The sequence below is a fragment of the Psammomys obesus genome, unplaced genomic scaffold (genome assembly GCF_907164565.1).
Source record: "Psammomys obesus unplaced genomic scaffold, mPsaObe1.curated_primary_1811, whole genome shotgun sequence".
Lineage (NCBI taxonomy): Eukaryota > Metazoa > Chordata > Mammalia > Rodentia > Muridae > Psammomys > Psammomys obesus.
In genome coordinates this window covers 1,416,291-1,422,146 of record NW_026585685.1, presented here as the reverse complement: position 1 = coordinate 1,422,146, position 5,856 = coordinate 1,416,291, and positions in this window count along the sequence as shown.

Below are 5,856 nucleotides of genomic sequence, written 5' to 3'. Positions count from 1 at the left end.
AGATAGATAGATAGATAGATAGATAGATAGATAGATAGATAGATAGATATAGGGAAAAAGAAAAGATTACAATTTCTAGCCTGGTTCAGTTCCTTAGCACTCTGCTCACAGTCCCTATGGGCTTCCATATATGCCTGTCATTGTTGAGTCAAATGTGTCTTCCTGTCTCCGGGCTATAGGGCTCCATGGTGTTCTCTCAGAGATAAGGCAAGTCACCCCTAAAGAATCTGAAAAACAAGAGAGCATTCTAGAACAAGTCAGCATGGCTTTACAGACCTCCAGGTCTTCAAGGGATAAGGTGAAGGAGGGCTGCAAGGAAAGTGAGCTCCATCTCCTTTCCTCCTACAAGTTTAAGTCAAGAGGGTTCCAGCCATGAAAGGTACAGGGAAGGGGTCCCCACTGCCCAGGGAGGGACAGGAAAGCACAGAATCCCACCAAACTGTGCTCAGTTCCCCTGGGATTCTCTCCCATTCCACAGGTTAAGTCCTGGCTGGCTGAAAGGGGATCACACTGTCATTTCCTGACCCCGTGACCCTTAGCAAGCGTCTTCTGTTTCTTATGCTGTACAAATGGAGATGCTTCCACAGAACAGTTAGTGTAAGACCTTATTTCTAAGTGAACGGTTAGTAAATGCACCCACGTGTGCCTGCGTGTCTGTATTTAAACAGGGCAATCCTTTACTACAGTAATGGTCATCATTTGGGGGCCTCAGAATGTCTTGTTAGAGTCACTTGAAACACTAATTAAAATTTCAAGTTCCTCAGACCATAGCCTCAGTAGGGCTGGAAGGTGGGGAGAGAATCAGGCCTGGAAAATTCTCACATGTTTCTCCACAGTAAAGAGTTGGAGCCCCCAGCAGCTAGAAGACAGGTGCCCCACCTTGGAGAAAAGACACTCCAGGGAAATGAACCAAAACACCACCACCACCACCACCAAACCCTTGATTGTGTCAAAGGAAAAAACGTGACCAGAAGCATCGGGCAAGTGCATGCAGTTAAAAGATTGCCCATATGGATTAAATAAGAGAGACAAATTGGCCCTATCAGTATTAGGTAGGTTAGAGTGTGGAAAGACCTGATTTTTTTTTTTTTTTTTTTTTTTTTTTGTTTCCTGCTAGTATTAGTACGTTGCCTTTTTATTTCAGATTTTTTTCCATTTCTTTGGGGTGAGGGTGGGGGTGTTTCTGAATGGTAAACAAAACAAGGGAATTTGTGGTCTGTAGAACAAAACTGAATTCCAAAACTGACAAATGCCTAAAGGGTTGCTATATGAGATTATTCACTTCCCTGGGTGAGGGGTTGGGGGTGAGAGGGGTGGAATCCAACGTCTTGAAGGCTTCACTCTGGAAGGAGACTCTAACAGGAGCAACCTGTGGCCAAGCAGGTCATCCTTCTAGATCCTTTTGGGTCTTGCTTGAGCAGGCAGCTCGCTTCACCTGCCTGAGAAGCAGGTCTCATACAAGCTGCTCAGTGTTTGCAGCTTGAGTTTGCAGAGTGGCTGAGCCAGGCTACACACTTTCAAGAGAGAGGCAGCTAAACGAAACACACAAAACCCAGAGGGAGATAAATCTAGAAAGAGCAAGAATTACAAACAGATAACAATACAGAATGCCGGCTCTTCGTGCTGCCCTGCATGACCAGATCCTTCTAGCTCCAGTCACAGTGCCTGCACCAGGAAAGCTCTGTGCCGTAGCTCAAAGGGCTGGGGTACTGGAGGGACCCACAGTGAGCTGCTCCAAATCCACTCCCTTAACCTCTTGACCCCCTGCTTCATCTGGAAATCCAAAGCCAGGCTCCTGGCTATCTTCATCCATGACCCCCTTTTCATTTGTCTATCTTCTGAGGGCCTTCCCAGCCCAGATTTGTTTACATTGCCTCTTTCCTGGTGGACCAGCAGCCAGGGCATTCATAAACCAAGAGAAGCCATCTGTGGCAGAAGTTTTGTTCCTTCACGGGTTCCTAGTAGCCCGCTTGGTCTTTCTCTCCTCAGATTGAAGCCCCATTCAAGTCACCTGCTGCCAGAAACCTTCCAGTGCTCCTCATTGCCCGATGAATAAAGCTTGTGATCACCTCCCAGAGCTAAACTCCCAATCCCGCAACCCCACCCCGCCACGATCCACCACAGCTCCCAGGGTGCTGACGAGAGAGAGTTGGTTATGTGTTAGTCTGTTTCCTATTATTTTAATGGAGTTCTTAGGGCTAGATAAGTTATAAAGAAAAAAGGTTTATTTAGCTCATAGGTCCACAAGGCCAAGGTTGTGGCATCAGCTGACATTACAACAGTTCAGTACAAGACAGGAAGCCACAGTATGGCGAGGTCGCAGGAAAGCTTTGTTGATCCGTTCCAAGGGTGAGGCCCTCAGCCACCTAACTTTCTCTTTCTAGGCCCTACCTCTTAGAGATCCAATGACTTTGTACCCTGCGACAGAGTCCAAGTTTCCAGCATATGAATCTCCAAAGGTCCCACTCAAACCCTCACTTTATATTCAGCCATATTTCATGTCATACATAGGACAGAGGAAGGCCCCAGCCTAGCTACCAGGAGATCATGTTTTGCTGTGGCTTGAATGTCCGCCAGAGGTCCTGTGTTGGTAACCTGCTCTCTAGTTCAACAGTGCAGGGAGGTGGGTGTTCTAAGAGGTGATCACGTCGTGATGGCCTTGCCCTTGTGAGTGGACAGGTGTCATAGTCACAGGAATGGGAGGAGTTATAATAAACATGAGTTTGGCCTTCTCTTGCCCTACTCCCCTCTACCACATGATGATGCAGCAGAAAATGCCTGTGCCATGCTCCTGGTGTCCCCGTCCTCCAGAGCCATGAGCCAAGTAAACTTATGTTGTTTGTAAATTATCTAGACCCGGATAGTCTAGACAATAGACTATAGGCTATTCAACAACAGACAATAGGCTACAATTTCCTGTTCTTGTGCACTCAGCCTTGTAGGTCCTTGGTCTTCACTAGGTGTCAAAGTCCTCATGTGCAAAATGTATTTATTGATCAGCCCATCTGTAGAGGCTTTGCCCACTGCTCCTAGGCTTTCCTGTTGACACAGCTGCCTTTTTGACTCAGAAGAGCTGTGGAGGGCTCAGTTGCTCAGAGGACAACTGACTGTAGGATGCTTGCTCATGGTAGAGATAGGCAAGAGCCTAGAATCTTCCTTTGAGCAAAGACTTCTCGTAGGGGTGAAATAGGTATTGCTCTTCAGGAAGTGGCAAGGAATGCTTACCCCGTGCTTGAGCCGGAGACCCAGAGATGGATGGGAAGCAGTCCCTGCTCAGAAAAGCTCAAAGACAACTAGGAAATATAATATAAGGATACCCAAAGGGGTGGTGGTGTGGGTAGGTGTAACCATGGAATAGACTGGTAAGATCTCACCGGAAAGCACCTCACAGAGCGAAGTTCTTGGAGCTGAGTGTGGAGGGATGAGTTTGATTTGGCTAAGCATACTCTAGAGATGGGAGACAACAGGAAGCCATTAAATAAAGTTGAGCAGCCAAATGGCTGACAAGATTTGGGTTGTGGGAAGATTACCATGATAGCCATGTGGTGAACAACGGGGCAGAAGTGAGACTGGAGCAGGGAAGCTGCAACAATGGTCCAGCCAGCACATGCTGAGGTCATGTGGGCCCACACAGGATAATTAGAGAGCACTCGAAACATGATGGCGCCACAGAAAATGAATTGTTCTGTAGACTCACAGGCATGTGGGACACTTGGGTGTTTTAATAGTCATTGTAGTTTGTCTCTGAAAATACTCTCTCCTCTATTCTCCTCAGTTCACCGGTCTCCTCCACCCCACCCCTCCCAATGAACTCTGGACCATTCCAGCCTAGGGCGAAATCCAAGTGTCTGCTGTTTATTAAGGAGGCCCTTTGGGTATTATGGGATGGACACCTCTTTGCTGATGGACTGGTTCAGACACGGCAGAACATTCATCATCTTGGCTCTTCAGAAACTATGCGGCTGTAGCAGATGCTAGAAGTTATGGGTCATCAACCCCCACTTAGTTCAAGTCAGTGATCGCTGGGTGCTGTCCCATGCCTCCCTTGTATACTCTCGTTTTCAAGTGGCAACTGTCTCCTCCTCAGCCTAGCTCCAAGCGCCTCATCATCTACCTGCTCAGACAGTGTAGAGTCAGAGACTGGAGTACCACCCAGTCATCCTGCATGCATGGCTGAAATAGCTCCAGTCTACCATCACACTAAAATTCTAGGCTACAGGTCATTTTCCTTTAGCTCACTGAGACACATCTTCATTTTTGTCCCCCTCTCTCTCTAGCAAAGCTGTTGATAAGTTTGATGTCATACTGACTTTTCCTCTTTTGTATGTGATCTCCTCCTCATTCCCTGCCAAGAGCCTTCCATGACAAAGCATCCTGCTCTGAATTTATGCCTGTTGGTCCCTGTGTGCTGTGTCCATCAATCTGACTGTGTCTATGTGTATTTATAGTAACTGTGTGATGGGTACTTCATGGGCCGCTTAAGTCTGAAACTTGTGACTTTTGGTTATGAGATATACTACCATTTCCCTTACAGTAACATCTCCCCGTTCACTCATTGGATTTTGATTACTTAGATGGTGAAGCGCTGGGCTAACCCTCTAAAGTCTCTGGCTTTTAATCAAAATTGCTATCTCTGTCTCAGGCCCGCCCCCTGCTTTTTCTTTTTGTGTTCTCTTTCTTTTTTACAGAATGATTTCTGAACACTCCTTCTAGACTTTCTGCTGAATTTTAACTTTTGATTGGGACTTTTTTCTTGTTGTTGTTTTTGTTTTTCAAGACAGAGTTTCTCTGTGTAGCCCTGGCTATCCTAGACCTCACTCTGTAGACCAGGCTGGTCTCAAACCCAGAGATCTGCCTGCCTCTGCTTCGCAAGTGCTGGGATTACAGGTGTGATTAAAGGCATGTGCTGCCCGACCTTGCTCAGGATTTTTTAGCTTTTAATTAAAAGTTTTTTTTTTTTTTAATACTTTGTGTTTAGTTTCATGTTCCTATTTCACACACTCAGCAGCTCTCTTTTTGGCCTGAGAATATTATTTATAAGTTTTGATGGCAGGGCTGGAGAGATACTGCAGGGGTTAAGAGCATTCCCAGAGGACCTGGGTTTGATTCCAAGCACTCACATGGCAGCTCACAACTGCCTGCCACTCCAGATCCAGGGGACCCAATGCCTTTTTCTGGCCCTTACAGGCATCAGGCATACATGTGGTACACATACACACAGACAAAATGCCTGTACACATAGAATAATAAAATAAAAAAAATCAAATAAACTACAAAAGTTTTACAAAGTTAAAAATCTTTAAAGTTTCTGTGAGATTTTATTATGCTTCTTATATTCTTTCTCTTCGTGCCTATTCTGTTCATGTGTTTTATCCCACTTCTCATTCTCACTCTTTCTTCAGAAGGTGGGCAATCCTTGCTATTTTATAAAGAGTTACTTAAATATTAATTAGAAGCTCCTGTCAGAACATGGCCGACTTCCACCCAATCTTTTGTGTTCTCAGCCATGCTTTGTGAGGCTCTCCCAGGTATTTTCTCCTGGCTGGGTTGTTTTCCCAGCAGTCTTAGCTGTATGTCTATATGGAAGCACAAGACCAACTCACAGTGAGGTGTGTCAGCTTGCAGTTCACCTCCAGAATAAAAAAGTCTTGGCCACCCATTTATTGATTGATTGATTGATTGATTATTCTACATTGTTGGTCACTCCAAATCCAAAGCCTTTCCTGCTCTTTCTGCATCAAGCAACACCCCCCAACCCATACTACTGTGGGGCAGGAGCAGTTGCTCTGCAGTGCAGGCTCAGGCTTCGGGTGGCTCTTATGACACCACTATTTAAGATGGACCCTCTGGCTTTCT